This window comes from Puma concolor, chromosome B1 (genome assembly GCF_028749965.1).
Source record: "Puma concolor isolate L17-30 chromosome B1, mPumCon1.1.hap2, whole genome shotgun sequence".
Taxonomy (NCBI): Eukaryota; Metazoa; Chordata; class Mammalia; order Carnivora; family Felidae; genus Puma; species Puma concolor.
Genome location: NC_141670.1, coordinates 196,059,009 through 196,080,309, shown reverse-complemented (window position 1 = coordinate 196,080,309; position 21,301 = coordinate 196,059,009). Strand labels below are relative to the sequence as shown.

At 41.0% G+C, this 21,301-nt stretch overlaps 1 long non-coding RNA gene across 2 annotated transcripts; it reads right to left on the bottom strand.

Annotated features, from left to right (window-relative positions):
* Positions 1 to 8,129: 8,129 nt before the first annotated feature.
* Positions 8,130 to 21,152, bottom strand: LOC147582095 (uncharacterized). Of its 2 annotated transcripts, none has more exons than XR_015250577.1 (2): positions 20,904 to 21,152; positions 8,130 to 8,308 (listed from the first exon to the last, which is right to left on the bottom strand). It is a non-coding gene; the product is annotated as an uncharacterized LOC147582095 (long non-coding RNA). The 2 variants fall into 2 exon arrangements; XR_015250578.1 differs by lacking the exon at positions 8,130 to 8,308 and adding an exon at positions 13,151 to 13,326.
* Between the last annotated feature and the right edge of the window lie 149 nt (positions 21,153 to 21,301).

The following is a 21,301-nucleotide window of genomic DNA, read 5'->3' as shown; positions in this document are numbered from 1 at the left end:
TAATCTTGCCGGCCTCTAAGTGAACCGATTCATGCGAAATGATATCCCTCCCTTTGCATACAACATGGTACCTCTATGATCTCCTCTCTAAACACAAAGGTGTGTTTCACATTGACCCCAGCCACCAATTATTGAAAGACTAACACTAGACCAGGAACCACATCATCTCACAACATTGTGAAGTAGGTCACGCCAACCCAATTTTACTGAAACTAAAGTTTGGAGAGGCAGAAGTAGGGTTTGCAGCCGGGTCTGATGCTCTCACCACACCACAATGCTCTTCCTCTTGTACAGCTATCACACTTTATTTTCTGTGAAACACAAGTCCTTCCATGCAGCTTTGCTGGGAATTTCAACAGAGGAAAGGCGTGCAGAGAGTGGGAAATGATACATGGCAGAACAGGAGGCAGAGTGCACACTGCTTCAAGGTTCTTAGCTAAGTGCTTGCTCTCAGCTAGATTAATAATAGAAGATCTGAAATAATAACTAGGAGGTAATACTCTGTATGGTATTGGCAATGTAAGTGCCGTAAGACTTCACTCGGAGAGCCACGAGCACCTGAACCAGCCCCATCCTTAGTGTTCCTCAAAATATGGTCCTAGGAGGGGCGCCTGGGTGGCACAGTCGGTTAAGCGTCCGACTTCAGCCAGGTCACGATCTCGCGGTCCATGAGTTCGAGCCCCGCGTCAGGCTCTGGGCTGATGGCTCAGAGCCTGGAGCCTGTTTCCGATTCTGTGTCTCCCTCTCTCTCTGCCCCTCCCCCGTTCATGCTCTGTCTCTCTCTGTCCCAAAAATAAATAAATGTTGAAAAAAAAAATTTTTTTTTAAAAAATATGGTCCTAGGAGAACCTACATTGGAATCACATCAGGTCCTTTCAAAGACCTGATTTCCAGGGGCGCCTGGGTGGCTCAATCGGTAGAGTGTCAGGGTAGAGTCTCAGACTTCAGGTCAGGTCATGATCTCACAGTTTGCGGGTTCAAGCCCCTCATGGGGCTCTGTGCTGACAGCTCAGAATCTGGAACCTGCTTTGGATTCTGTGCCTCCGTCTCTCTCTGCCCCTTCCCCACTTGTGCTCTGCCTCTCTCTCTCTCAAAAACAAACATTAAAAAATTAAAAAAAAAAAAAAAAGACCTGATTTCTAAGAGTCACCCTTGGACATTTGATTCAGTACATTTGGGGCAAGGACTCAGGCTCTGTATAGGATTCTTATGTAACTAAAGTTTGAGAAATGCTATTCCAGTTACTATGCTTCTATAACTAAAACTTTTTTTCAACCCTGATAAGGTGGTTATAGAATTCATGGAACTCATAGTATCATTTGCAAAACATGACATGATACATTAAATGTAATAGAGCCAAATTTGGAAGATAGATTACTATAGAAATAGTACAAACTTTGGGAATAAACAGAACTGAGCTCAAATCTTTCCTCTGCTGCTTAGAAGTTGTACAACTATAGGCAAGTTTCTGAACATCTCTGAGCCCTAGTTTCCACTGCTTTAAAATATTGCTTATGACACGTTGATGGGGTATTGTGAAGACTGAAGACAATATATGTGTAATGCCTGATACATAATAGCCATCCAGTAAATGATAGGTATTCTTATTTTAATTTTTATTTGAGAGAGAGAGGTACAGGGGCAGAGGGAGGGAGAGGGAGAAAGAGAGAGAGAGAGAGAGAGAGAATGAATCTTAAGTAAGCCCCATGCTCAGCGCAGAGCCCAACTCAGGGCTCAATCCCACAACCTAGGATCATGACCTGGGCCCAAATCAAGTCAAATGCTCAACCGACTGAGCCATCTAGGTGCCCTGATAGGTATTATTATTATTAAACATCGAACAGTGTATAAAATAGGATGCCATATCTTAATACACTCTAGTATTAAGAGATGTCAGGGGCCAGAGGTTTTTATCATTATTATTAAATATAATTCAGTGTCAACTTGGTTTCCATACAACACCCAGTGCTCATCCCAACAGGTGCCCTCCTCAATGCCCATCACCCATTTTCCCCTCTCCCCCACCCCCCATCAACCCTCAGTTTGTTCTTAGTATTTAAGAGTCTCTTATGGTTTGCCTCCCTTCCCCCTTCCCCTCCCCCATGGTCTTCAGTTAAGTTTCTCAGGATCCACATAAGAGTGAAAACATATTGTATCTTTCTCTGCCTGACTTATTTCACTTAGCATAACACTCTTTAGTTCCATCCACGTTGCTACAAAAGGCCATATTTCATTCTTTCTCATTGCCAAGTAGTATTCCATTGTATACATAAACCCAATTTCTTTATCCATTCATCAGTTGATGGACATTTAGGCTCTTTCCATAATTTGGCTATTGTTGAAAGTGCCGCTGTAAACATTGGGGTACAAGTGCCCCTATGCATCAGCACTCCTGTATCCCTTGGGTGAATTCCTAGCAGTGCTATTGCTGGGTCATAGGGTAGATCTACTTTTAATTTTTTGAGGAAACTCCACACTGTTTTCCAGAGTGGCTGCACCAGTTTGCATTCCCACCAACAGTGCAAGAGGGTTCCCGTTTCTCCACATCTTTGCCAGTGTCTGTAGTTTCCTGAGTTGTTCATTTTAGCTACTCAGGGGCCAGAGGTTTCAAAATGGTTCAAATCATTGTAGTGGTTCAGCACACCAGCTTTGGTTCAAATCCCAGCTGGTCTACTTTCTCACTTACCACCAACACAGTAAATCAGCCCTAAAGGAAAAACCTGCTCATTTCTAACACTATGTGACTATCTGGGTCAGGAACACCAGATTCAGTATGTCCCAAGAGTGAACTCACCATTTTCTCTGTCCTCTGAGTTTGCCAATCCTCTGTATTTTCATTTCAGTGACTTTTATTGCTGTTCACCTAGTTACCCTACCTAGAATAACGATAGCAAACAAACCTCAGCACAAGGCACTCTTCTAAGGACTTTTTTGGTATTCAGTTAGATCTATTCACACAGAATGACTGTATGAGTGTAGGCACTATTACCATCCCCATTTCACAGATGAAAGAACTGGGATGGACAGGATACATGATTTGCCCAAGGCATTCCCATCCGTGGCGCCAAGATTCAAATCGAGGCAGTCTAATCCCAGAACTCGTATCTTTTAGTGTGCAAAATACTGCCTCTAGGAGCACCTGGCTGTTTCAGGTTGTGGGGCCTGCGACTCTTGATTTTGGGGTCATGAGTTTGAGCCCCATGTTGGGTGCAGAGATTACTTTTATTTTTTTTAAAGATGTATGAATCTTTTTTTTAACTTTGTTTATTTTGAGAGAGGGAGAGCACGTGGGCACATGCTTGTGAGCAGAGGAGGGGCAGAGACAGAGAGAGGGAGAGAGAGAATCCCAAGCAGGCTCCTTACTGTCAGTGCAGAGGCTGATATGGGGGTTCCATCCCACAAACCACGCGATCACAACCTGAGCCGAAATGAAAAGCTGGATGCTGGGGCGCCTGGGTGGCTCTGTCAGTTAAGTGTCTTTGACTCAGGCCATGATCTCATGGTTTGTGAGTTCGAGCCCAGTGTCAGACTCCATGCTGACAGTTCAGAGCCCTTTAATTTTATTTTTAAAAGTAGTATCTATGCCCAACATGGGACTTGAACCATGACCCCAAGATCAAGAGTGCATGCTTTTCACCTACTGGGTCAGCCAGGTGCTCCCACATAGTCCTCTTAAACATCTCTCATCCCCTCTGCTCTGTTCACACTGATACAGACTAGTTTGGGTCCCACTGACCTTCTGATCAAATGACTGGTTTCCTTGATTTTAGCTTCTTCTCATTCAATCCTTCCTCCAAACCAGCTAGTCAGAAGTTTTTCTAAAACATAGATCGGATAAATGACTCTCCATTAGTTCAAAACATTTAACGGCAGTTTCTACAGAATGTGTTGTTTGGCGAGGAACCCAGCGCATTCCTGTTGATATGAGCATCTCTTGTTTCCCCACTAAAGTGAGCCCTCTTTGAAAGTAGGGACATTTGGGATGCCTGGATGGTTCAGTCAGTTAAGTGTCCAACTCCAGCTCAGGTCATGATCTCCCAGTTCGTGAGTTCAAGCCCTGCATCAGGCTCTGCACTGACAGTGAAGAGCCTGCTTGGGGTTCTCATTCTCTCTCTCTCTCTCTCTCTTTCTCTGCTCCTCCCCTGCTCTCAATCTATCTCTATCTCAAAATAAATTTTAAAAAATAAATTAAAAAAGATAGAAAGTAGGGACACTTTTGTTCATCTTTATATGACCATGTCTCCCCAAGAGCCCACAGGTACAAAGGAGGTCACAATATCGTTAACATAAGAACCTTAACGACTCATGGCTCCTCTAGCAGGTGCAGGAACTGCAGCTTTAGCAAAATCCACCATTACTACCAAGAACTTTGGACTCCTGAGGGATGTTTCTGACATGCTCAGGAGCAGATTCTCTCCCACTGTAGCTAGGCTGCTGCCTCCCATGACAAACGAGCCACTGTGGTTCTCCCGTTCATCCTCGGGGTCCCGTGTGCTGATCCTCATCATGAGCTTAGGTGCCACAGTGGTACAGAATGGCTTTCTTCCCTGTGAAATAATGTTAAGGGAGGGTTGGCTTCAGCCTCGTGAGTTTCGTGCAAGAGCTCTCATGTAGAGCCCTCTAGCTCCCTGGGCATGAGATCTGTCAGGGGTCTGAGCCAGGACAAATTTGAGGTACAGCCATACCATCATGTTCAAATCCCTCCTTCCCTGCAACCATGGTTTCGTATTGGTCCAACTCATTTCTTTTTCCCTTCGGATGGTCTGCCTTATTTAAGTGACCTCGGCAAATCTGGTCAAACTTCTGTGGGACCACCATGGCAGTATGCTAGATGTATATGATATCTGAGTCACAGAGTGCTCACAGGGAACATACACACCAAGCTACATCTGTCTCTCCCTCCCCACAACCCTCAGCAACCCCACTGGTTAGCACGGAGCTCTGTGCATATGAAAATCTCAATCAATGTTTTTAAATGTAGTAAAAATAATTTATATGCCACTTGAGAAGAGCCAGAGTTTATCTGAGGAAAGCAGCACAAATTTGGATGAGATGAGACTCACTGGCCCTAAATCCACAACTACACAGAAATTCTGGCATTTCAGGAAAAAACAAAAACAAAGATCGTGGGCTCTCAGCTGAGATGCATTTGACTGTTGCCCGGACTCTGGGGACTACAGGATAAGATGCAGGGATGTTCTCCAAAGCACCCCTCCAAAGGAATCTGGGTCACAAGTGAAGTGCGCAAGACCACATGCCAAACCCCTCGGCTGAAGCAAGGGGAAGCTGATTCAGTTTTCTTGTGACCTACTGGAGACCGGATTGCAAGCGCCTATTGACACACTCTTTCTAGAAAGACCATTTATCCGGCAGTGATGACCTCCCCACGAGAACATGACCCTTGCAAAGGGTCCTCCACTCCTCCCTGGAAGGGAAGAGGAAGCACAGAAGAAGCGCCTGGGGCAGAGCCCCACCTCCTACTTCATGGGCGTGAAATGCCAAAATGACCATCATCTGTAGCCATGCACAAACGGTAGTTTTGTGTGTTGGCCACTCCACTGTCCTCTGCCAGCCTGCAGAAGGAAAAACAAGGCTTACAGAAGGATGCTCCTTCAGACGGAAGCAGCACTAAAAGCATCCCGAATCAAGATGAGTGGGAAAATATCCCAATAAGCACACTTTGGATTGAAAAAAAGAAAAAAAAAAAAAAGAGACCATTTAGTTATCTCGTTCATGTAATGCAAATCTTGTAGATTGACTTGACTTTTCAGATTCTAAATATATGAGGTATTTGTTGTTGGTTTTATTTTTATGAAACTGGAGCCTATTAAACATTAGGTATCAATGGAGAAAACTCACCCAAACTGCTAACTGGATCAGAGTTTTCAAACATTGGTTGTGTTTTCAGTTCACTGGTATTAATTAAGATTCATTTAAAAAGAAATTACCGGGGCGCCTGGGTGGCGCAGTCGGTTAAGCGTCCGACTTCAGCCAGGTCACGATCTCGCGGTCCGTGAGTTCGAGCCCCGCGTCAGGCTCTGGGCTGATGGCTCAGAGCCTGGAGCCTGTTTCCGATTCTGTGTCTCCCTCTCTCTCTGCCCCTCCTCCGTTCATGCTATGTCTCTCTCTGTCCCAAAAATAAATAAAAAAAACGTTGAAAAAAAAAAAAAAAGAAATTACCAGTTGTTGAATACGTTCCAGTTTAATGTGAAAAATTATAAACTGTATTATAGTACTATTACAAATTGCAACTATTAATCATGAAATTTGAAAAAAAGTCATGAAATTTTATCCCATGCTTAATGATTTGAATCATGGTAGGTGTAAAGGACACTTGAATACATGTCACAGTACTTAGGTTCTATTCTTTGGTTCTTGCACTAAATAACCATATGCTAATGGGCAAGATCTTTAACCTTTATAGCAATCCCTGAGAAAACACAGTAAAAGTGCCTAGCATAACACGACATATTCTACAGAAATTCGACATTTGGTTTTTTTTTTTTTAATTTTTATTATTTTTTAGAGAGAGAGAGAGAAAGTGTGAGCGGGAGGGGGAGGGGCAGAGAGAGAGGGTGACACAGAATCTGAAGCAGGCTCCCAGCTGTCAGCACAGAGCCCGATGTGGGCCTTGAACTTATGAACCGTGATATCATGACCTGAGCTGAAGTCGGACGCTTAACCAACAGAGCTACCCAGGTGCCCAGGAATTCAATATTTGTAAAGATGGAAGTTGTATCACATATTAAACAACTTGTGTTCTTTATGAGTTTACATACTAAGTAGGAATATTCTCCTATCTGACACATAAATCTGGAAAGACTCATGATTGCATTCAAATGAGACTAAGCAATGTTTCATATTGCCTCTAAATGCAAATTAAATGGCATAGTATAGTGCTTTCTTAAACAACAGGTCACAAGCTAATTGTGAATTGAAACCAGCAAACCTTTTTAACAGAAAATGCCAGAGCAACCTGCTTAAAGTCTGAGCAAGGACTATTGCCTGTTGCCACAAATACCATCATCAGTCGTAGCAACTGTCATAAGAAACAATCAGGTAGGGGCGCCTGGGTGGCTCAGTCGGTTGAGCGTCCGACTTCGGCTCGGGTCATGATCTCATGGTCTGTGAGTTCCAGCCCCGCGTCGGGCTCTGTGCTGACAGCTCAGAGCCTGGAGTCTGCTTCGGATTCTGTCTCTCTCTCTCTCTCTCCGTCCCTCCCCCACTCATGCTCTGTCTCTCTTTCTGTCAAAAATAAATAAACAAAAAAAAAAAAATAAGAAACAACCAATGGAAAGGATGTAATAAAACATGAATCACTAGGATGGTTTGATTGCTGACTTCTCATTTGCTTTCCTGGTAGAAGATGGTCACCTTAACTATTGCTTTACTGGGAAAGCTCATAATTGTACAAAATGTTTGGCTAATATAATCCAATTATTTGTGGCTTAATGTGTGAAGGAATTTCATCTGCTACAGACAGGAAGTATCAAGATTTTCAGCTACAGATGTTCAGTCCATTTGTCAGAAACTATGTAGTAGGACATTTTCAACTTTGTAAATTGTAACATTTTAATCAAACTAATACAAATTGCACATAAATACAAACTGCATATAAACTATATTTAAAAAATAATAAAAAAGTATGAAGTGAAGGAATGTCTGACTGGCTCAGTTGGTAGAGTGTGTGACTCTTGATCTTGGGGTCATGAATTTGAGCCCCATGTTGGATGTAGAGATTATTTTTTGTTTTTTGAGATTACTTTTTAAAAAGTTCATAATTTTTTTTTAAGTGTGAAGTGAAAACAGTATTCGAACTCAACTTGAACGCTGAGTTGAACATTCAACTGAACATTGGCTGAACCTGGAATGTAAGGTAATGACTATATGGAGAAAAGTGTTTATTTTTTAAATTTTTTAACAGAGCTTATTTGTTTTTGAGAGAGGGTGTGTGTGCGAGTGCAAGCAGGGAAGGGCACTGAGAGAGAGAGAGAGAGCGACAGAGAGAGAATTTCGAGCAGGCTCTGCACTGATACACAAGACTCAAACCTACGAACTGTGAGATCATAACCTGAGCTGAAACCAAGAGTTGGATGTTCAACCGACTGAGCCACTCAGACACCACCAAAAATGTTTAAACAGCAAAGCTTTACTTCATCGAAGTTACATTCTTCTTCTTCCTTTTTTAAATTTTTTTATTTTTAAGCAGTGTTTATACCCAGTGTGGGGCTCAAACTCATAACCCTGGCGTGAAGAGTAACATGCCCCACCAACTGAGCCAGCCAGGTGCCGTCATTCAAGCTGCATTCTAAAAAGAAAAAAAAGTACAGAAGATTATAATAAAGATAATTTAATTTGTGGGCTTATCAAATAATTGCTACCTTAAAAATGAAAGCATAAGATCTTTACAATCAAAAAGCTACTTGGAAACAAGCTAAAATTATTGATGAAGAAAAGGAGAAAAATACATTCAAGTCCCCGGTCTAATTTCTTAGTCCACCATTGTTACTGATGAAACTTTACTATCATCATGAAAGCACATTGTGAGACAAAAGAAAGAGACTCACATGCTTTCTTTGATCATGTTTGGATACAGTATGTACACCTTTAAGTCTCAGCTAATTAATTAAAATCTCTGCAGACAGCACAGTTTATTTATTTACTATCTTATAACAATTAGAAGCAATAGTTCTTACTGTAGTCTGTAGATTTCAAAATCCAATTTGATGAGAACAAATTGCATAACACTTTGATATATGTAGCAAGATCAGTTAGTACAGATCTATGTCGTTTAAATATTACATTGCACAATACCACCTCACACTTGTCAGAATGGCTAACATTAAAAACTCAGGCAACAACAGATGTTGGCGAGGATGCGGAGAAAGAGGATCTCTCTTGCATTGCTGGTGGGAATGCAAACTGGTGCAGCCACTCTGGAAAACAGTATGGTGGTTCCTCAAAAAACTAAAAATAGAACTACCCTACCACCCAAATGCACTACTAGGCATTTATCCAAGGGATACAGGTGTGCCGTTTCGAAGGGACACATGCACCCCCATGTTTATAGCAGCACTATCAACAATAGCCAAAGTTGGAAGGAGCCCAAATGTCCATAGATGAATGAATGGATAAAGATGTGGTATATATGTACAATGGAGTATAACTCAGCAATCAAAAAGGGTGAAATCTCGCCGTTTGCAACTACGTGGATGGAACTAAAGGGTATTATGCTAAGTGAAATTAGTCAGAGAAAAATATCATATGACTTCACTCATATGAAGACTTTAAGATACAAAACAGATGAACATAAGGGAAGGGAAGCAAAAAGAACATAAAAACAGGGAGGGGGACAAAACATAAGAGACTCTTAAAGAAGGAGAACAGAGGGTTACTGGAAGGGTTGTGGGAGAGGGAGGGGCTAAATGGGTAAGGGCCATTAAGGAATCTACTCTTGAAAACATTGTTGTACTATATGCTAACTTGGATGCAAATTAAAAAAATAAATTTTAAAAATGCCAAATAAAGTAAAATAAAATGAGGAACAAAGGCACTAAATACATAAATAAATAAAACACTGTACAAAACTGAATTGGATTTATTTACAGGAGATAATATATTGTTGGGTAATGTAAATCAAAAAAAAAAACTTGTGGAAAATCCAACATAAGAATAGACAATAGTATAATGAACACCCTCATGTACTTAATACCAGGCTCCAATAATTGTCACCATACTGGGGCGCTTAAAAAATGTGCAATCCATTCTAAGCTTAAAGCTTAAATAACAAGCCACAGATCAGTTTTTTGGTCTCCAGTGTATATACATCTGCCTGAAAGACTTGACTTCCTTTAACATTTCTTGTCTAATAGATCTGCTAGTGATGAATTCTTTCAGCTTTAGTCTGGAAAAGTATTTTGCCTTTGTTTTAAAGATATTTTATTTTTATTTTTATTTATTTATTTATTTTTAAATGTTTATTTATCTTTGAGACAGAGAGAGACAGAGCACGAGCAGGGTAGGGACAGAGAGAGAGGGAGACACAGAATCCAAAGCAGGCTCCAGGCTCTGAGTTGTCAGCACAGGGCCCAACGCGGGGCTTGAACTCATGGACCATGAGATCATGACCTGAGCCAGTCAGACGCTTAACCGACTCAGCCACCCAGGCGCCCCTGTTTTAAAGATATTTTAAATAAATCTTATGTTTTACCTAAACACTTAAATAAATACTTATCTTTAAATATTCTTTCTCTGGGCATAGAATTGTAGGTTGACAGGGCTTTTTCTAATACATCATGTATACTGACTTTTACAATTTGTTTCCTGAAAGAAATCTGATTTCATCCTCGTCTTTTAACTGTTTCCAAGTTACTTGCAAATAGTGCCTTTATCCTCTTGTCTCTCTCACTTTTTTTTTTTTTTAATCTCTCATTGGTATTAAACAATTATGATGTGCCTTGGTGAACATTTTTGCATACTTCTTGTCCTTGGGATTCATTGTTCTTGAATCTGTGGGTTTATAGTTTTCATCAAAATTTAAATACTTTTTAGCTATCATTTCTTCAAATAGGTTCTTCAAATTCCTTCCCCACACCTTAGTCTATTCAACATATTGGATGCTTTTAAAAATTTCTGTTATCTTGCATTGTTTCCATTGACAGGTCTTCAAACTCATTAATTTTTTTCTGCTGCAATATCAAATCTGCCATTTATTCCAACCGGTGTTTTATATTTCACATATTATACTTTCTTTCTAGAAGTTTGGTTGGTGTCTTTCCATCTTCCATCTCTCTACTTGATTTTTGAACAAATGGAATAGTTACAATATAATGTCTGCAAATTCTAACATACTTGTCAGTTTCAATTGATTTGACTCATCATGGGTCCTATTTTCCTACTTATTTACATCTTTGGTAGTTTTTGACTGGATGCTAAACATTAGGAATTTTATCTTTCTGGGTACTAGATATTTTTTTATTTCTACAAATCTTTGCTCTGGTACAGTTCCTTGGAAATAATTTGATGCTTTCAGGTCCTGCTTTAAACGCAAGGCAAGACAGAACAGTGCTCAGCCTAGGACTAATTACTCCCCACAACGGAGGTGAAACCTTTCTGTGTACTCTACCCAATGCCCTGAGAATGATGAGGTTTTCTTTTCCAGTCTGTCTTGTAGGAACAGACATTATTCCCAGACCTTTGAGCTGCTCTATTACTTTCGGGTGGTTTTTTCCTCAGCTGCATATGCTGATTAGTACTCACCTAAAAACTCAAGAAGAGTCCTTCCAGATTTCTAGAGCTGTTTCTGTGCAGCTCTCTTCCCTCTAATGGTCTCTGCTGCAAACTCTACAAGGACTCTCAGCTCTGTCTCTAAGATTTCACCAGACTGTCTCCGTTTCCCCCCTCCCTGTGCAGTGGCCTAGAAACTCTCCCAAGGCAGTAAGCTGGAGCAATCACAGAACTCACCTTGCTTCCTCTCCACAAGGGCTCACATCCTTCGTTGCCTCATAGCTTGAAAAACAGTGTTTCAGGGGCGCCTGGGTGGCGCAGTCGGTTAAGCGTCCGACTTCAGCCAGGTCACGATCTCGCGGTCTGTGGGTTCGAGCCCCGCGTCGGGCTCTGGGCTGATGGCTCGGAGCCTGGAGCCTGTTTCCGATTCTGTGTCTCCCTCTCTCTCTGCCCCTCCCCCATTCATGTTCTGTCTCTCTCTGTCCCAAAAAAATAAATAAACGTTGAAAAAAAAATTTTTTAAAAAGAAAAACAGTGTTTCAAATATTTTGTCTATTCTTTATTGTTAGTGTCCTGTCTCAAACTTTTAACCATCATGTCTCAGAAACAAACAAACACACACACAAACAAACCTTTGATACATTCAAGAAAAATATCTGGATAGATTCACTTGCTTTCTAAAACTCTGAATCAGAAAATCAATTATACTCGAGAAGAACATAAACCATTAACACTTTTCATAAACACTGAACAATGATTATGAGACATTGGCTTTATCATTCTTTTGCATGAAGACTGCCCATTAAAAAAACAGAATTACTATAGCACTACTTATTAATACTTTTAAATAGTTAATCCAACTAAAAACAAAAGAAACAGGGTTAATAGTGTATCAGGCATGTGGGAATTACCTTTGTGTATCCGACTGGAACGAACTCCTAAAGACAGCACACTCATCACATTAAATAAAATGTCGCCATTTTTATTTGCATTGTGTTTATTTGGGATTATTTCTCTGTTGTATTTACACATTAGTGAAATTGCGTGGGATATTTTTTTCTTACAAAGGGATCATTGCATGAAACTTTTCAGTGATATAACCTTCTGTTCTCCCTATCAGCTTACATATTTCTATTGTGTTAGGAAATAATCAAGGTAATGGCGTTTAATGATGAGTTAATTTGTCATATACCTACAACCATTGTTTTTGCAAATTCCCATCAGTTCACTGGGAGTTACTAAAAAAGAAAACAGTGAGTCTGCCACTGCAGGCTACTTTTACATATCAGACAGATGAAGCAACTCTAAGATAGTTCAGTGAAGTGTAACCAGGCTTATAGAAGATTTTTTCACATCACTGATTTCAAAGCATCTGTTCAGTTATATAAGCTGTAGAAGAATGTGACTTCCCTCTAATTTTCTTATATTTTGTTACATAACTCATTTTCTTCAAATTAGTATTAACTACACCTAATATTTATAGGACAAAGAAAGTGAAATGGGAAACAAAACATACTAGTACAAAAAGAAATAAGAGGAGGGACGCCCGAGTGGCTCAGTCGGTTAAGGGTCCAACTCGATTTCGGCTCAGGTCATGATCTCACGGTTCTTGAGTTTGAGCCCCTCATTGGGCTCTGCGCTGACAGTGCAGAGCCTTCTTGGGATTCTCTCTCTCTCTCTCTCTCTCTCTCTCTCTCTCCCCCCCCCCATCTGCCTTTCCCCAACTTGCGCGCTCTTTCTCTCAAAATAAACAAACTTAAAAAGAAAAACAGAATTCTGACAGTAGGATTGCAAATTGGTCCAATTACTTTAGCAAAACATGTGAGTACCACTAGTTAAGCTGCACACCGACACACTCCCATCTAGCAATTCTACCTGTATTTGTTTACCAGAATTGCCATAACAAAGTAGTACAGACGAGATGGCTTAAACAACAGAAATTTATTTTCTTGGTTTTGGAGGCTGGACATCTGAGGATCAAACTGTCAGCAGGTCTGGGTCCTCCTGAGGGCCCTTTTCTTGGCTTGTACGTGTCTTCTTCCAGTGTCCTCACACGGCCTTTCCTCTCTCCATGAGTTCTCTGTATGTTCTAATTGCCTTCTGTTATCAAAACACAAGTCAGACTGGATTAGGGCCCCCTCTCAAAGGCCTTATTTTAACTTAATTATTTCTTTAAAGACCCTATCTCCACATACAGTCCCATTCTTAGATATCAGGAGTTAGGGCTTCAACATATGAATTTGGGAGACACACAGTTCAGTCCCTAACACCACCTCTAGGCATTATTAGCCAGAGAAATTTTAGCACATGTTTGAGCATGCTGATGGCAGTTTAGTTCATAATACTAAACAGACTGGATAATTCAAGTGTGCTGTCTTTCTAAATTTTTTTTTAATGTTTATTTATTTTTTAGAGAGAGAGAGACAGAGTGTGAGTGGGGGAGGGGCAGAGAGAGACACACAATCTGAAGCAGGCTCCAGGCTTTGAGCTGTCAGCACAGAGCCCGATGTGGGACTTGAACCCACGAACCACGAGATCATGACCAGAGCCGAAGTCAGACACTTAACTGACTAAGCCACCCAGGCGCCCCAAGTGTGCCCTCTTTCTAAAACATAATGCTGTACCATCTAGTAGTGAACAAGAATGAGCTATAGCTACATGCATAAATTTGCACTTCAGATTCTTACAAACAGTATTAAGTGGGAAAAAAAGCAGTTACAAAAGTGTATATGTAATAGAACTCCATTTATATTAAGGTGAAAAAAGGCAAAGATAAGTACTTATTTGGGGGATACATCTACGTAGCCTTAAAACTATAATAAAGTAAACTCTAAAGAAAAGAAAGCCAATCAACAATAGCCAAAGTATGGAAAGAACCCAGATGTCCATCAATGGATGGATGGATAAAGATGTGGTATACATACAATGGCGTATTACTCAGCAATCAAAAAGAATGAAATCTTGCCATTTGCAACTACATGGATGGCACTAGAGGGTATTATGTTAAGCAAAATTAGTCAAAGAAAGACAAATATATGACTTCACTCATATGAGGACTTTAAGAGACAAAACAGATGACCATAAGGGAAGGGAAGCAAAAATAATATAAAAACGGGGGTGGAGGGAAATGAGACTCTTAAATATGGAGAACAAACAGAGGGTTACTGGAGGGGTTGTGGGAGGGGGAGGGGCTAAATGGGTAAGGGGTAGTAAGGAATCTACTTCTAAAATCATTGTTGCAATATATGCTAACTGGGATGTAAATTTAAAAAAATAAATTAAATAAAAATTAAAATAAAGAGAAAGTCCCACCAAAAAAAAAAAAAAAAAAAAAAAGAAAGGTAATGAGTAACACAAAATTCACAACAGGGTTTCCCCTGGGAAGGAAAGAAGGGGGAATACATTCAGAAAAAGGCATAAGAAACTTAACAAAGGTACCTCAGCATTCCATTTAACTTAGATGGTAGGTATATGTGTTCATTTTATTATTCTTTCATGGAGTAATAAAAAATGTATCTGATCTTAATTCCTGGTTTGGAGCTCAAAAAACCTTGGCATTTCCTGAGAGATAGGAATGTCTTGTTATTCTGGAGTCCCTTTCAACTTTATGTGAGTTTATGGTAATGAGGGGACTCGAGCAGGGGTTGGGCATGTGAGGACCTTAGATTCAGGATGGAAACTGGTCAGCTGAGAAACAATCAGGTGATTACAGGGCAGGAACTTTCAGGCCCATCACCCTTTTTCCAAGTAGGGGAGAGGAACTAGAGATTGAGTTCAAATAGTCAATTACTTAATCAAACATATCTACTCAATGAAATCTCATAAAAAATCCTGAAACAACTAGGCTCAAGCTTCCAGGTTGGTGGATACACAGATAGGCCGGGACAGTGGCATACCCAGACAGGTCATGGGAGCTCTGCACCCCCATGCCTCCCTTACTTTGCCCTATAGATCTCTTCCATTTGGCTGTTTCACTGCATCCTTTACAATAAAACTGTAATAGTAAGTACATCACTTTCCCAAATTCTGTCAGTCATTCTAGAGAATTTTCATACCTGGGGAAGGGGTGTGGTTGTCATGGGCATCCCCAAAATTTGCAGTTAGCTACATAGAAATGGAAGCAGTTTGGGGATACCAGAGACTTGTGGCTGGTGTCCTAAGTCAGGGCAGTCTTGTGGGACTGAGCCCTTGCTTGACCTGTGGCTCTGCTCTAGTTATACTTACATTATAGGATACCAAGTTGGTATCAAAGGATTGCAATGGACTTTAAAAATAAAGGAGAGGGGACGCCTTGATCTTGGGGTAGTGAGTTTGAGCCCCATGTTGGGTGTAGAGATTAAATAAACGTTAAAAAATTTTTTCAATATTGCTATTGAAATAATGTATCTTTATTTTTTTTTAATTTTTTTTCAAGTTTTTTATTTATTTTTGAGAGAGAGAGCATGAGTTGGGGAGAGGCAGAGAGAGAGGGAGACACAGAATCTGAAGCAGGCTCCAGGCTCTGAGCTGTCAGCACAGAGCCAGATGCAGGGCTCGAACTCACAGACCTTGAGATCATGACCTGAGCTGAAGTCAGACACTTAACAGACTAAGCCACCCAGGTGCCCCTGTATCTTTTTTTAATGCTTATTTATTTTTGAGACAGAGAGAGACAGACAGACAGTGCAAGCCAGGGTGGGGCAGAGAGAGAGAGAGAGAGAGAGAGAGAGAGAGAGAGAGAGAAGGAGACACAGAATCCAAAACAGGCTCCAGGCTCTGAACTGTCAGCACAGAGCCCAATGAGGGTCTCAAACTCAGGAACCATGAGATCATGACCTGAGCCGAAGTCAGATGCTTAACTGACTGAGCCACCCAGGTGCCCCTGAAACAATGTATCTTTAAATGAGGTATATGCATGTATCACACACTCTCTTCTCTCACTTATATATTATATATTTAATAAGGAAAAATTCAACTACGTGCATTTAAAATCAATAAGACACCGTGAAGTAGCACATACCTTTTAACCATGGGGCAATCGTTACCCAAATGTTCTAAGTCTTGAAAGAGCTGGGACTGCCTGTATCCTCACATCTAATCTTTTAGTCTAATAAGAGCTTCATTCTTTTTATGCACAAAACATTACCAATCTGGCCTTTTTCCAGCTTATTTCCCAAGAATTTACTTAGAATCTGGCACACTAAAAACCCAACTTCATTGCTATTTGCCTCAGTCCTGAAAAAAAATACATAAATCAAATTATTCCCAGGTGGCATTATAATGACAACCATTTGATTTTCCCCAGGTTCAGAATTCCAGAATTCAATAATTCATAAGGAAGCCATAATTCATGCAAAAAAAGTTATGTTAATTTCATGCATAGGTTTACTAAATATATATTTAATAGAGTCTCAAAATAACCTTTACCTGAAATAATATTTGCCAAATAACAAGAATGCAATAATTTTTGGATCAAAAAAAAGTCTTTGATCTTCTTAAGTACTCATTTAAATATATTTGCCTCAAACTGGTTCCTAAGTTTTTTAAATTAAAGCTAGCATTACAGGGGTGCTTGGGTGGCTCAGTCAGTTGTGCATTGAGCAGCTGACTCTTGCTGTCAGCACATGATCTCATGGCTCATGAATCAGGCTCTGTGCTCTAGGAGATTGAGCGACCCCCTACTCCTCCCACACTCACACTTTCTCTCTCTCTCTCTCAAAATAAATAAACTTAAAAAAATAAGGTAGCATTAGAAAAGTAAACAAAATAAATTAAACCTAGTATTATACAATAAATTGGCTTTTGATTGTAATATTTTATCATAGAAAATATTTATAAGGTGACTTTCATAGAACATAAATATGTGTGTATGGGGCGCCTGGGTGGCGCAGTCGGTTAAGCGTCCGACTTCAGCCAGGTCACGATCTCGCGGTCCGTGAGTTCGAGCCCCGCGTCAGGCTCTGGGCTGATGGCTCAGAGCCTGGAGCCTGTTTCTGATTCTGTGTCTCCCTCTCTCTCTGCCCCTCCCCCGTTCATGCTCTGTCTCTCTCTGTCCCAAAAATAAATAAAAACGTTGAAAAAAAAAATATGTGTGTATATACATATACCATGAACTTACTTATCATCACATGTAAATTTAGACCCCTGGGAGCTGTCTTTTCTCTAAATTATGCAAGCTCTTGGGGTGCCTGGGTGGCTCAGTTAGTTAAGTGTCCCACTTTGGCTCAGGTCATGATCTCGTGGTTTCGTAAGTTTGAGCCCCACACCGGGCTTGCCGCTGTCATTGCGGAACCTGCTTTGGATCCTCTGTCTCCCTCTCTCTCTGCCCCTCCGCGGTTTGTCCTCTCTCTCAATAATAGAATAAACACCGAAAAATAAATAAATTTTATAAGCTCTTAAAGCTTTAAACCCATTAATTTTTTTAAGTTTTTTATTTTGAGAGAGAGCAATCCATGGAGGGGCAGACAGAGAGGGAGAGAAAAATCCCACGTAGGCTCAGCGTCGTCAGGGAGGAGCCCAACACGGGGCCGAACTCATGAACCTGAGCTGAAATCAAGAGTTGGACATGGGGCACCTGGGTGGTTCAGTCGGTTAAGCAGCCGACTTCGGCTCAGGTCATGATCTTGCAGTCTGTGAGTTCTATCCCCGTGTCAGGCTCTGTGCTGACAGCTCAAAGCCTGGAGCCTGCTTCAGATTCTGTGTCTCCCTCTCTCTGCCCCTCCCCTGTTCATGCTCTGTCTCTCCCTGTCTCAAAAATAAATAAATGTTAAAAAAAAAAAAATTAAAAAAAAAAAAAAAGAGTTGGACACTTAACTGACTGAGCCATACAGGCACCCCAAACCCAGTAAATTTTTAAATGATACACACTCACTGTAAATGTTAACAAAAAATGATTTCAAGAGAAGGTAAAACAATTAAAATAACTTGAAATGTCACTTCTTCTGCCTTCAGTTTGGCTAAATGAAAGTAAAATAAACTGCTACAAAGTGTATTTCTCACTCCTCTGCAGGTTCATATTTACAGACTATCATAATGTATTTAAGGTATGAACAAGTGCCTCCTCAAAAAATGTTTTACTGATATCCAGAAATATAAAAACAATCCTTCAAACTACATTGTTAAGTCTTTATTCCTAGCACTGACCTAAGACTCCAAGGTATTAATAATTTCTCAACAAACTAAAATCTTTATTCTTTAATAACTCTTAAATGCCTATCCAGAAGGAGAAATTATTAAGGAAGATAGCCTTGAATAATCATTTACTCCTGCTCTGTTTTTGATTTATTTCTGTTATGGAGCAAGGCAGCACAGATTTTGATTACAAAAGATTCTCTTGATTCTTCTACACACCCTTCAATCTACTTAGGAAAGATACATACAATTCAGTTAAAAAAAAAAAAAAAAAAGGAGGGGCACCTGGGTGGCTCAGTCGGTTAAGCGGCCGACTTTGGCTCAGGTCATGATCTCGCGGTCCATGAGTTTGAGCCCCGCACTGGGCTCTGTGCTGACAGCTCAGAGCCTGGAGCCTGTTTCAGATTCTGTGTCTCCCTCTCTCTGACCTCCCCTGTTCATGCTCTGTCTCTCTCTGTCTCAAAAATAAATAAACGTTAAAAAAAAAAAATTAAAAAAAAAAAAGGAAAGAAAAAACCCACTGGTGTCAATTCAACACTGCCTTTTACAATTACGCCTTCCTATAATAGAGCAATTTCTTTTCTTTTTGATGAATTGTTTATCATTGTAACTCATATTCCCACACTGTTCAGGATTTCACTTACAATTTTCTTTTCTATCATAAAACATCCTCTCGGTTATATTCCAGTGGTTCCCAAACTTCCTTCTCCTCCTCAAAACAAACAAAAAAAAGCAATACTTCTCATCCTTGGCTGCTGGGAGTGTAGAATGGACCACTCTATGAAGGGCAGCTGTCAGTACTTATCACATTTACAAATCCCTTTCCTATAAGGGGCGCCTGGGTGGCTCAGTCAAGCTTCTGTCTCTCGATTTCAGCTCACGTCAGGATCTCAAGGTTTCCTGAGCTCCAGCCACCAGTTGGGCTCTGCACTGGCAAAGAGGAGCCTGCTTGGGATTCTCTCCTTCTCCTCTCTCTCTGCCCTTACCCCACTTATGCTGCTTCTGTCTCTCTCAAAATAAATAAACTTAAAAAAAAAAAATGCATTTCCTACCTGACCCAGTTCTCTTCAGACAATCTGACAGTTACCTGTGCAAATGTAGGATACGACATGTATTCATTAAAATATTGTTTCTAGGGGACCTGGCTAGCTCAGTCCGCGGAGCACGGGCTCTTGATCTCAGGGTTGTGAGTTTGAGCCCCACCTTGGGTGTAAAGGTTAAAAAAAATTGTTTTGAATATGTAAAGGCTGGAAACAAGCGTGTACATATAGTGGATTGGCTATAAATTGGAGTATGTCCACAAAATGGAATATGTCACAGCTAAAAAAAGAAAAAAAAAACAAAAAAAAAGAGAGGAAATGTAACTAGACAGTGATAAGGAATATCCAGAATATACTATTAAGTGAAAAAAGCAAAGTGCAAAACAATGCAGAAAATATTGAAGAAAGAATGGAGGGAAATAAGCATGCATAGTCATATTTGCTTGTATTCGCATGAAGACTGGAAGGATAAACAAGAAACTGATTAAAAATGGTTACCTTTAGGGGCACCTGGGTCGCTCAGTCGGTTGAGCCACCGACTTCCGCTCAGGTCATGATCTCACAGCTTGCGAGTTCAAGCCCTGCGTCGGGCTCTGTGCTGACAGCTCAGAGCCTGGAGCCTGCTTCTGCGTCTGTGTCTCCCTCTCTCTCTGCCCCTAACCCACTCGCATTGTCTCTCTCTCAAAAATAAAGAAACATTAAAAAAAAAAAATTTAAAAAATGGTTACCTGTAGAAGACTATGAGGGACAGTACTGGTGGGGACTAGGAAGGAGCATTTCTTCTGTGTAGTTAGTGCTTGTAAAATATTTACTGATTCATGTCGTGTGAAGTCTGAGTTAAAATAAAAACTCCTGCACCTAACATTTTTTTCTATTTCTTAAAATCATAATAAAAGGCAATAAATAAATAAAAGGCAATAAACGGGCGCCTGGGTGGCTCGGTTGGTTCTTAACCAACTCTTGATCTCAGCTCGGGTCTTGATCTCAGGGTTGTGAGTTCAAGCCCAGAGCTGGGTCACCACCACCAACAACCCACCCCCCTCCACCCCCCATCCCTCTAACCTCCCCACCACCCCCACCACCGGTACTGGGTATAGTCTACAAAAAAAAAAAATAATAATAACAAAAACAAAAAAGGCGATAAATATATCAACCTGAAAAGTCGCTGGTTTGTAACAAAGATGCACTTATTTGCACTGATTTTGTCAAGAATTTAAAAGTGTGTTTTGTTAAAATCATTACAGGGCAAAAACATAAATATGTACTTATATATGTATTTTAAACCTAGTTTAATGAAATGAAGATGTATGTTAAAAGTCCGTGAGCTGTTAACCTAAAGAGACACAAGACTATAATCATTAAAAACAACATGGGTCTCTAAACAAGTAAACCAGGTAAAACGGTAATGAAATTCAAAATTCCCTACAATCGTCTTACGAAGACCGTCAGGGGTAGCGTGCGCTCAAGGGCCACTTGGGGGTCACGGGAGCGCGGCAGGACGGCGGCCGAGGCTGGGGCCGCGCTGACCTTGCAGTAGGTGCGGCTCAGCGCCACCTCGAACTTCGCCTGGTTCTGGTGCGGCTGCTGCGCCAGTTGAAAGGCCTCCTTAACCGACAGCAGCTTCTACTCCGCCCCCATGGCGCCGTGACTTGGCTGGGACGAGCTTCGTCCGCACAGGGGTACTGCGGCCCCGACAGACGGCGGGACCAGACAGACTGCGGGACCAGACCCCTAATCCGCCTCCGGCTCCGGTCCGCCAGCAGCTGAGCACCCAGGGCGGGGTTACCGCCAGAGCGTTCAAAAGAACTCCCGCGGGACAAGCAAATACCGCGAGACTACGGCGACACTGCCGGGAGGCGAAAATTTCGGCCCTGTCCGCCGTTTTGCGCGTGCGCAAAGGACCAAGCCAGTGTTGTTTTTTGTTT